This window comes from Hordeum vulgare, chromosome 7H (assembly GCF_904849725.1).
Source record: "Hordeum vulgare subsp. vulgare chromosome 7H, MorexV3_pseudomolecules_assembly, whole genome shotgun sequence".
Lineage (NCBI taxonomy): Eukaryota > Viridiplantae > Streptophyta > Magnoliopsida > Poales > Poaceae > Hordeum > Hordeum vulgare.
Genome location: NC_058524.1, coordinates 464619291 through 464631990, shown reverse-complemented (window position 1 = coordinate 464631990; position 12700 = coordinate 464619291).

Here is a 12700-nt window from a genome sequence, read left to right as displayed (position 1 = left end):
TGATTCCCGATGCATGCACATGAAGTCAATAATTATGGTATGAAATTAAATCCTACTTGTGTTGCATTATTTGGTGTTAGTCATGTTTAATGTTCGCTTATGATGGTTTTCGTTCCTTGGTTGGGCGCTTCTCAATCTATTTGCTAGCCTTCACTTGTACAAAGCGGGAAATCTCCTTGTGCATCCAAATCCTAAACCCAAAGTTGTGCCAAGTGATTCCACCATACATACCTATATGTGGTATTTTAGTGTCGTTCTAAGTAATTTTTATGTGCCAACTCTAATATTTAAAATAAACTTTGGTTTTGTGTGCCTGTACAACTCATAAAACGGCAAGGGATGGCTGGTATCTTCCATGTTAAATAGGTTATTCTCAAGATGACTTGTCATTGCATGAGAGTATGGCGGTAATAGGGATGCACAGTCCCGAAATGCAAAGAAAAATTGGTTTATGTTTTCAAATAATAAATTCCTATGAAAGTGTTGGTATGCACAGCACTCATGGATGCGGCTAGCCATGGAGTGTGAAAGAATGGTGGAAAAGGGAATAAACTTTATTTTTAGTTTTGGAACCGCCTATGATTTGTTTAGCATGGAAGATATTGGGAACTCTTAGTCGTTTTATTTGACAAGAAAATCATGCCACCCAAACATTTTATCTCCCAATCTTTTCGCTTTGAGCTCTGCCACCGCTACAAATCTCTGCTTTCTTCTGTGAAGGGCCTATCTATTTACTTTATGCAATTTTCATTTTCAGTTGAGTCTCCATCTTCTCTTATAAAGCACCAACTACGGAACATTGTTATCATACTTGAGCATTGGATGTAGCTAATATTTGGGTGTGTTGCAGGAATGGATCAATGATGGAGTATGATGGGCTAGGGATAGCGTTCTTTAGACTTGATATTTTGAAAGACTTGGTTGCTTGACAATATGCTTGAGTATTAAAGTTTTCATGTCAAACTATAGACTATTGCTTTGAATCATCTACAATTCCATATGACCAAGCTATAAAGAAAAGAATATGATGAACATGTTAGGCAACATTCCACATCAAAAAATCTTTTTTCATCATTTACCTACTCGAGCACGAGAAGGAATTAAGCTTGGGGATGCTAATATGTCTCCAATGTATCTATAATTTTTTATTGTTCCATGCTATTATATTATCATTCTTGGATGTTTTACAATCATTTTATAGCAACTTTATATCATTTTTTGGTACAAACCTATTAACATAGTGCCAAGTGCCAGTTGCTATTTTTTTTCTTGTTTTTTCCTCAATAAAAAATGAATATTGGATGAAGTCCAAATACCATGAAACGTTTTGGAGATTTTTTTGGATCAGAAAGAAACGTGAGTACCAAGGAAGCTCACCATGGGATGCCCAGGACACCCACTAGGCACGAGGGTGTGCCCTCGGCCCCTAGCACGCCCTCGTGGGTAGTGGGGGCCTCGATCACCTCCTCTACCATGTGACAGCCGGAGACCGACGTTCCAGAAGATTCCCCTTCTATTCCGTTTTCATCGTGTGTCTATTTTTATTTGTCGCATCATCATCGCATCATGCACATCATCAGCATTGCATCGGCACCCCGTTGCCTCCAGTTTTCAAAACTTGCATCCGTTGTTAGTTGCCGGTTCTTGTCGTTGTCTGTTATGAGCCCGACCACACTCGCCGCGTCCGCGGCATTGTCAAAACCCTGTTTTAAAAGTGTGTGTAAAATATTCTCTGCTTGAGTTGAAACTTGGCGCGCAGTCTTTATTAGTTATAGGTAGATCGCCCGCCAAATTTCATCGCAATCAGAGTCCGTCTGGTACTGATACGTCTCCAACGTATCTATAATTTTTTATGGTTTCATGCTATTATCTCGTCAAACTTTGGGTGTTTTGCATGTCTTTTATTTATTTTCTGGAACTAACTTATTAATTCAGTGTCAAGTGCGAGTTCCTGTTTTTTCCATGTTTTTGACCCCTTTTAGAGGAGATTTTGAAACGGAGTCCAAACGGAAGAAAATCCCCGAAAAGATTTTTTCTGGAACGGAAGAAGATCGGGGGACTTGGGAGCCAGGCCAGAAGAGCCCCAGGGGCCCCACAAGCCCCCACCCCGCGGCCAGGGGGGCGCACCATCGAGGCTTGTGGGCCCCCTAGAGGTCTCCTGACCTAGATCTTGCACCTATATATTCCCAAATATTCCCAAAAAAATCAGAGGACGATCGCAATCACTTTTCCGCCGCCGCAAGCTTCTGTCTCCGCAAGATCCCATCTGGGGCACGTCCTGGTGCCCTGCCGGAGGGGGGATTCGGACACGGAGGGCTTCTTCATCAACACCATGACCTCTCCGATGACGCGTGAGTAGTTCACCATAGACCTACGGGTCCATAGCTAGTAACTAGATGGCTTCTTCTCTCTCTTGGATCTTCAATACAAAGTTCTCCATGATCTTCATGGAGATCTATCCGATGTAATCTTCTTTTGCGGTGTGTTTTTCAAGATCCGATGAATTGTGGATTTATGATCAGATTATCTATGAATCTTATTTGAGTTTCTTCTGATCTCTCTTATGCATGATTTCATATACTTCTACTCCCTCCGTTCCTAAATATAAGTCTTTTTTAATATTTCACTAGGGGACTACATACGAAGCAAAATGAGTGAATCTACACTCTAAAATATGTCTATATACATTCGTATGTAATTTTTAGTTGAACTTCTAAAAAGACTTATATTTAGGAACGGAGGGAGTAATTCTCTTCAAGTTGTGGGTTTTGTTTGGCCAAATAGATCTATGATTCTTGCAATGGGAGAAGTGCTTGGTTTTGGGTTCATACCGTGTGGTGACCTCACCCAGTGACAGAAGGGGTAGCGAGGCACGTATCGTGTTATTGCCATCAAGGGTAAAAAGATAAGGTTTTCATCATTGGTTTGAGATTATCCATCTACATCATGTCATCTTACTTAAAGCGTTACTCTGTTCGTCATGAACTCAATACACTAGATGCATGCTAGATAGCGGTCGATGTGTGGAGTAATAGTAGTAGATGCTGAAAGTATCGGTCTACTTGTCTCAGACGTGATACATATATGCTAGATCATTACCTTAGATATCGTCATGACTTTGCGCGGTTCTATCAATTGCTCGATAGTAATTTGTTCACCCACCGTAATACTTGCTATTTTGAGAGAAGCCTCTACTAAACACTATGGCCCCCAGGGTCTACTCCACACCATATTTTCAGCCTTACACTTTTTACTTCGTTGCACTTTCCGACTTCAGATCTCACTTTGCAAACAATCTTGCAGGGATTGACAACCCCATTGAAGCGTTGGGTGCAAGCTTGTTTGTGTTTGCGCAGGTACTCTGGACTTCACGAGACCCTCCTTCTGGATCGATACCTTGGTTGTCAAACTGAGGGAAATACTTACTGCTCCTGTGCTGCATCACCCTTTCCTCTTCAAGGGAAAAACCAACGCAAGCCCAATCTCCGTCAACATGTCAATTTCTGGCGCTGTTGTTTGAGAAGTAGCAGATGGATTTCTGGCGCCGTTGCCGGGGAGGAGGATCAAGTCAAGAACTCATCCAAGTAAGTGTCACAAACACATCTCTTGCATTTATTTTGTTTGCCAGTTGCCTCTCGTTTTCCACTCGCCCACTTCACCAATTTGCCATTTTTCGTTTCCCTTTTTCGTTCTCCCTTTTCTCTCGCTTGCTTTCTGTTCGCTTGTGTGACATGTGCCTTCAATATGCTTGCATCTTCGCTTGCTGAAAATCTAGTGATATGGATCCTCATCCACTTGCTAATCTCTTTAAGAGATCCAATTATGTTGATCCAATTGCTAGTGAGTTGAGTGCACTTGACTTTCTCTATGGAGTTTTTCTTGAGATGCGTGAATCTGAAAATCGTGATGAAGAAATTTATGAAGTGATTCACGAGGGCTCCTTGAATGAACAACATGATTGCAATGATTTCATTATAAATTCTATTAATGACAATCATGCTAAAAATATGCAAAACCCTAAGCTTGGGGATGCTAGTTTTGCTTCGTCCACTACTTGTTGCAAAGATCATGATTGGGGTGATGACTTTTCTTATGATCTTGAAAATTTGTTTAAGCCTCAAGATGAATATGATATTTGCAATAATATTGAAAGTGGGATTGGAGAAGTCATCACTTTAGTTGATGATAATCCCACTATTTTTTAGGAGCGTCAACTTTGCATGCATGTGGATCATGAAAAGAATATCCTTTGTGATAGCTATATTGTTGAATTTTATTATGATCCCACATGTAATTGCTATGAGAGAGGAAAATATTGTGGTAGAAACTTTCATGTTACCAAATCACCTCTCGTTACGTTGAGATTGACATTGTCTCTTTCTTCTTCCTTGCATTTGGTAACTATTGGTTGTCTTGCCAATTTATTTTCCTATAAAATGCCTATGCATAGGAAGTATGCTAGACTTAGATGTGAGTTTCACATGCTTTATGATGCTCTCTTTGTGCTTCAATTCTTGTCTTTTGTGTGAGCATCATTGAATTATCAATGCCTAGCTAAGGGCGTTAAACAATAGCGCTTGTTGGGAGGCAACCCAATGAATTTATCTTTTTCTTTCTGTTTTGGTGTGTCCAAGCTTTCATAATTCTGTTGTGATTGTGTTTTTTGTGTTTCTTTTTATGTTTGAGCCAAGCAAAACCTTTATGATTAGTCTTGGTAATGGTTGTTTGATCCTGCTGGAAAAAGACAGAAACTTTTCGCTCACAAGATGATTTTTCAATTTTATTCAGAAAGAGATTTTGAGTTAATTCTTTTTGCTTCTGATTGATATCCGTTTTACCCAGACCGTCGTAATTTTCCAGATTTTTTGAGGTACCAGAAGTATACGAAGTATACAGATTGCTACAGACTAGTATGTTTTTGACAGATTCTGTTTTTGTGGAGTTGGTTGCTTGTTTTGATGAAACTATGGTTAGTATCGGGGGTATTAGCCATGGAAAAGTGAGAATACAGTAGCCCATCATCAATATAGATGGAATTCAAGTTTGCTACAGTACCAAAAGAAGTGGTAGTTTGTTTTCTTGTACTAATGTTATCACAAGTTTCTGTTTAAGTTTTGTGTTGTGAAGTTTTCAAGTTTTGGGTGACGTTCTCATGGACAAAGAGATAAGGAGTGGAAAGAGATCAAGCTTGGGGATTCCCAAGGCACCCCAAGCCAAATTCAAGGACACCAAAAAAGCCTAAGCTTGGGGATGCCCCGGGAAGGCATCCCCTCTTTCGTCTTCAAACCATCGGTAACATTACTTGGAGTTATATTTTTATTCACCACATGATATGTGTTTTGCTTGGAGAGTAATGTACCATAGGAGTCTTTTCTTTTTGTTGTGTCACAATCATCCTTGCTACACACATTTTTGTGAGAGAGAGACATGCACTCATCGTGATTTTGCTAGAATGCTCATTGTGCTTCACTTATATCTTATGAGCTAGATACTTTTGCTCTTGTGCTTCACTTATATCTTTTGAGCTAGATACTTTTGCTCTTGTGCTTCACTTATATCTTTAGAGCACGGCGGTGCGTGGTTTGGTAGTTGGCTTATGCTATGAAAGTAATCCCAATTGCTAGATACCCAACGAGGATGCAAAAACCTCCATCTTCATGTGCATTGAGTAGAAAGAGAAGTTTTGATTCCTCTCAATTAGTTTTGAGACGTGGATTCGGTAATATTAAAAGCTATGTTAGTAGGGTGTTGTGAATCTAGAAATGCTTGTGTTGAAGTTAGTGATTCCCGTAGCATGCACGTATGGTGAACCGCTATGTTAGGAAGTCGGAGCATAATTGATCTATTGATTGTCATCCTTTGTGTTGAGGTCGGGATCCCGCGATGGTTTACACCTACCAACCCTTCCCCCCAGAGTACGCGTTTAGCACTATGTTTCGATTACTAATAAAAACTTTTGCAACAAGTATGTGAGTTCTTTATGACTAATGTTGAGTCCATGGTATAGATGCACTTTCACCTTCCACCATTGCTAGCCTCTCTAGCGCCGCGCAATTCTCGCCGGTGCACAAACCCACCAAATTCCTTCCTCAAAACAGCCACCATTCCTACCTACTATGGCATTTTCATAGCCATTCCGAGATATATTGCCATGCAACTCCCACCGTTCCGTCTCATGACTTGTGCCGTCACTCTCATATTGCCATTGCATGATCATACTAGATCGTTGCACATCCCGGTACACTGCCGGAGGCATCTCCTATGGAGTCATCATCATTGTGATCTTTGAGCTTTGAGTAAATAAAAGGTGTGATGATCATCATTATTAGAGCATTGTCCCATGTGAGGAAAAAAAAGAGGCCAAAGAGCCCAAAAACAAAAAAATAGAAAAGAAAAAAAGAGGCCTAAGAGCCCAAATAAAAAAGAAATGAGAAAAAGAGAGAAGGGACAATGCTACTATCTTTTTCCACACTTGTGCTTCATGTTAGCACCATGTTCTTCATGATTGAGAGCTTCTTGCTTTGTCACTACCATATGCTAGTGGGAATCTTCATTTTATAACTTGGCTTGTATATTCCAATGATGGGCTTCCTCAAAATTGCCCTAGGTCTTCGTGAGCAAGCAAGTTGGATGCACACCCACTAGTTTTCCTCTTGAGCTTTCACATACATATAGCTCTAGTGCATCTCTTGTATGGCAATCCCTACTCATTCACATTGATATCTATTCATGGGCATCTCCATAGCCTATTGATACGCCGAGTCAGTGTGACCATCTCCTCCTTTTTGTTTCACAACCACCACCACACTCTATTCCACCTATAGTGCTATATCCATGGCTCGCACTCATCTATTGTGTGATAGTTATAAAAAGTTTGAGAAAGTAAGAGTGCGAAAACAATTTCTTGGCCAATTTCGGGGTTGTGCATGATTTACATTAGTTGTGTGAGGATGATGGAGCATAGCCAGACTATATGATTTTGTAGGGATAACTTTCTTTGGCCATGTTATTTCGAAAGTTCATGATTACTTTGTTAGTTTGCTTGAAGTATTATTATTTTCATGTCAATAGCAAACTGTTGTTTTGAATCTTACGGATCTGAACATTCATGCCACGTGAAAGAAGTTGCAAAGGACAACTATGCTAGGTAGCATTCCACATCAAAAATTCATTCTTTTTCACTTCCCTCCTCGAGGACGAGCAGGAGTTAAGCTTGGGGATGCTTGATACGTCTCCAACGTATCTATAATTTTTTATGGTTTCATGTTATTATCTTGTCAAACTTTGGATCTTTTGCATGCCTTTTATTTATTTTCTAGGACTAACTTATTAATTCAGTGCCAAGTGCCAGTTCATGTTTTTTCCATGTTTTTGACCCCTATCAGAGGAGATTTTGAAACGGAGTCCAAACGGAAGAAAATCCCCGAAAAGATTTTTTCTGGGACGGAAGAAGATCGGGGGACTTGGGAGCCAAGCCAGAAGAGCCCCAGGGCTAACCTCTCTTCCCGGGCTAACCTACTCTACACGGCCACTTAGCCCGTTCCGCGTTTGGAATTGTTCGATTCCGATCGCGCGGTTAGATCCGGGACAAAATTTTGCTAAACCTAGCCCCCCTTTGTCTATAAATAGACCCTCCTCCTATTTTTTAGACAGCCATCCCTCTCTCCTCGAAAACTGTGCCTTCCCGAAAACCTAACCCCACTCTCTCTCCTCCCTTCCTCCTTAGCGCAGCCGCCGAGCTCCCGAGCCCAGAACCGGCCCGCCCGGGCCCGGATCGCCCCGCAGCCGCCGCCAGCCAGCAGCTCGAGGAGAGGAGCCCCCGAGTCTGCTCGTGCCGAGCACCATGGCGTGCTCCGCCGCCTTGCGCCGGTCCCCGCCGCCGAAGTTGCCCCGCCGGTGCCCCGCGACTCCCGCCGGCAACGCCTCGCCGCCGCGACCGGCCGGTGCCTCACCGACCCCTGCCTGCTCCTCCGTGCCCACCGGATCTGGAGGTCCCAGACTCTCCGTCGCCTCTTGTGCGCCTCCCGGCTGCTCCTTGACCTAACAGAGACCCGAGCCCCGGCCAGATCCTCCGCCACCCAAGCCACTCGTGCTGCGCCGCCGGCCGCTGTCGTTGTTGAGCGCGCCGTCAGGCCGAGCTCCCTCGATCCTATCGGGATCGGGAGGTCGTGCTCGCTAGCACACTCGGTGGGTCGCGCTAGCCCCGCTCCGCAATCGGCCCAACCGGCCTCCTCCTCGCCTCGGCCAGGCCCAGCTCCCTCCATGGCCCAGCTACACCGACCGGCTGCCTCCTCTTCCCAGCGGCCCACCTCCAGTCGGGCCAAGGCCCCAAGGTAAGCCCTCCTCTTTATCCCGCGCCCGTGGCGCGTTTTAACAATGTCGCGCCTTTGTCCTTTTTGGCCTGTTAGAAGTTTAGGCCCGTTAGCTTTATTTTCTTTTTAGAGTTTTCGAATTAGTTATTTTCACGAATATAGATATATTAAAATGGCCATATCTTTTAACTCGTGTGTCGGATCGCGACGTGTTGTATATGTATATTGTGTAGTTTTGCGCGTAGATTTTGTTTTTGTAACTTGCATGCATGTTGGACGTATTTTTACGTGCCGAATGTCTAGTTTAGCGTGCTGTCCTATTATGTTTTTGTCCCGTTTTAATTCTCGTGCGTGTCCGGATTGTTCGAACACCATAGATAAAATATTCATGTTTTAGGAACCCTATTGCCATGTATTTTAGAGTAGTCGTTGATATTTTTGCATGTAGGATTCCGTAGCTAGTTTGATATACCGTGGTTAGGACATTATCTCGCATTTACGTGTGGCAATATTCTTGTGTTGCAACCCCTCATGTTATATATGTTTTCGGGGTAGAAAAATCCATAGGATTTAACCGTGTATTTAGTTTTAGCTTTTGAGCAAGTTAGTTCACGTGATATTTTGCCGTGTTGCCCTCTTGTCTATTTTGTAGGATTTAATCCGTGCGTGATATGATTAAGTTGCCAACTAGAGAGTTGCTCTTGCATGTTTAGTCTAGCCCCTGGTAATTTTGGTTGCAATAGAAATCCATGTTTAGGTGTGCTTTGCTTGCTCTCAGTTGCTAGAAAATAGTGCTGATTTGGAGATGCTGAAATATTTCTAAGTCTGAAATCTGTTATATTTTGTTGTTGTCTTTGCATGAGTTTATCTGGTGATCTGTAGCTCTTTTGAGGTTCGTGCGATGGAGTTAGTTGTAGACTTTAGGATTCTCTAGCATGCTGTGAATTTTCATGCCATTTGGAGTCATGTAGCTTATGGTTTTTCTGCTGTCAATATGCCTTCAGATCGAAAACTGCAGTTTCATAAACTGTTATTTTCACTAAGATTGAAACTATGTGTGAGAAGCCATTTTGTGACTTCTTTTCCTAGTGATCCATGCTTCCATGCTAGATGTTATTAGTTGTATGTGGTAGTGCTTCTTGCCCTCTACCGCCTCATGCCTTGGTTGAGTATATTGGATTAGTGTAGCTCGTAGTTTTGGGTTGTAGAAAATGCTATGTGGCTGATTTGGCAGATTGTAGTGATTTCTTGTTTAGCTCGTAGTTGTTGAACCGTTGCTCCGTTGTGATCGTGTCCTATATGAAACTTGCTTAGAATCTCATGTAGTTTCATATTATCTTGTTGGTTGTATGTTTTGAAGTGCTTGTGTCTGTCGTTGCATACATATTGCATTCATGCCATCATATCTTGCGGTGTCCGTATCTTTTGATCCGTAGCTCCGTTGGAGATGTTCTCTATGTGTAAATTGCTTGTAACGACGCGTAGAATCACGTGAACCTATGTTTTTTGCTGTTTAACAACTATTTAAACGTGTACTGGTTAAGATTGTTCGGGATTACTGCCAAACTTTGTATCGTTGTGATTACGAGGGTCTGTGTTAGATGAAGTTCCGATATTCTGGTTATGTGTTGACGGATGTGATGCACTAGACGGGCTAGTATAGGAGTTGTGTGATATATTACTCCGTGTATCCGTGGACCAGATTGCATTACCAGAAATTTCGGGAGTTCTTAGGTGGGAATTCAAGTAGTTACTTATAGGACGATCTTCCAACAAACGCATCATGTTAGGTTGGGCTTCGACATCTAGTGGATTCGTTTGTTCACGGTCGTCTTACAGCGGTTCTCGTTGTGTCTTAAAGAGTACTTGTAGCTTGCTACGACTCGGGGACGCTTCGTATGTCGGGTGCACTGCCTTGCACTTGATGGCTACTGTAAGGATCAAGCGCGTGCGATCCTGTCCACGAAAATATCGAACAGAATCTCTCTCATGAGTTTGTTCTGGCAAGTTTCGTAAGCCGCATCCTTTGTTCTGTTGGAATATGGTAATTCGTGTTGCTTCGATGTCAGGTGGTGATTTTAGATCTTTTCAAAGCAATGTTCTCATATTCATATGAGAGTGTTAATCCTTTTGCTTAATCAAAGTGTCTTTTCAATCCTTGTCAATCAGAGTTGTCATATCATTTTTTTCAATCGGTGTGCTTCTCTTCAAGTGAATTCAATCCTCTCCAATATTTGCGAACTATTCTCTCAATTCTTACCAGAGTTTGTCTAATCTGTCCAAAGTTGTCTTTGTTGTCCCCACCCTCCCACCCTTTTCTTCAGTGTTTCAGTCATCATCCAAGTGCCTTTATATTCAGTGATGCTTCCGCTATCTTTTCTTCCGTGTCGTATCCGGTGATTCGTTGTGAAGATTCTCAGGAGCTTCCTGTTCAACTTTATTCATTCTTGTCATCTTTTCCGGTGAATTCAATTTAGTTGTCTGTGCCATCATATCCTTTTCGTTCTTGTAATTCTTTCCCATGTTGGAGATTTATCAACCTATCTTGTTTATTCATTCATCTCTTTTCCATCCGGAGTGCTGAAGTTTTCTCAGAAGTTCTTGTTTTCAATTCTTTCTAAGCAATCTTTCAACGGTGGTTTATTTTGAGTGGGCCCATAACCCACAGGTCCTTCCCAGGATCTTATATAGCTCTTGTAATCTTTCCGGAGATCGTTAATTCTTTTCAACTATGACGTAAGTATGAATTTCATCAGTCATATCCCTTCTCCAAGATCTATTGGAATTAAATCTCATATTTGGCCCAACCTTTCATTCTTCATTATTCCGGAGTGTCTCAGTTATTCTTGGTGGTGTTCTCCTCATTATTTCAGCTTTGAAGACAGAAGGAGTGTTTCTCTCAAATCTTGGTTCATTCTCTTGAAGATTCATCTTTTCAGCTTTGTTCCATCATCTTGAATTATTCCCAACCATGAGTAATCCCTTTATTGATATTTGGTCCATTTCAATGTTGTGTTCATTTTTCGATCCTCCGAAGGCCATCATTTCAGAAGATTCTTCGTTCTCAGATTTCAGCTTTCATCCTCAATTCTTCTCAATTGTTGTCTCTTCGTTCGTCTCTCATTTATTCCTGTGCCTTGTTCTAGTTTTTTTTCTCGGGTGGCTTATGATCTCTTCATTCTCATGTATCTCCATTAACTCTTGGTATTTCCATTCAATTGTGAATTCCCACCGGTGCTTCCTTCAATTACGCTTCATGTGGTGCATATCTATCTCTCTCTTCAAGTTTCTTTAAGAAGAATAAGTGGTATGCTAAATCTGTTGCTTGTCATAAATTAAACTTGATGAAGGATAAGCTTAACATAATTCTTATTCTTGTTCGTACTATTTTGAATTCTTCTTCCGGACTGGCTCATCATATCAGTTCTTATCCCATGTGCTTATCTTTCTTTTCCGGAGTTCCAAGTTCTTTTAAGTAGCTCTTTGTGAGGCTTCATCTAAATCTTGGCAAGGTCATAATCTTATTCTTTCTACCTTCATATCTTTGCATCATTCATTTGTATACGGAGGTCCTTCATGGTGGTTCATCAAGGTTTCAATCCATTCTCACGAGTTATTCAAGATTCTGGTGATAGTAGTTGTCATTCTCTTATTCTTTCTTTGTTCCCAACGATCTAGTTTTATTCTCTTGTTCCGGAGGCATTGTGATGTTGCTCTTTTGGGTCAATCATGTTGTTCTGTCAAGATCATGGTGTTCCCTAGTTCTATTTAGTTGTTTGTTATGAATCTTGTCTAATTATCCCATCTTATCGAATTTTTGTCCCCTTTTCCTACCGAAGTGCTGCCGAAATTTTCTGTGAATTCTTGCTTGTTTCTCATATCATTCCTCATCTCTTTGCAACCTTCAAGGATCGTTGGTTTCACTCGTTTGTCAAAGAAGCAATTAAGTTTTACCTCTAGCTTTCTCTTCCTCTTCCCCTTTTCATTCTTGGATCTCGGGTCAAGATCATCTTGTAGTGTAGGAGAGTTGTGACAGCCTAAGACCGACGTTCCAAAAGATTCCCCTTCTATTCCGTTTTCGTTGTATGTCTATTTTTATTTGTCGCATCATCAGCATTGCATCGGCACCCCATTGCTCCCAGTTTTCAAAACATGCATCCGTTGTTAGTTGTCGGTTCTCGTCGTTGTCCGTTCTGAGCCCGACCGTACTATCACGCGCCCGCGGCATCGTCAAAACCTTGTTTTAAAAGTGTGTCTAAAATATTCTCTGATTGAGTATAAACTTCGCGTGCGGTCTTTCTTAGTTATAGGTAGACCGCGTGCCAAATTTCGTCGCAATCGGAGTCCGTCTGGTACCCGAACGGTCGACCGTAGCGGCACCGTATTCG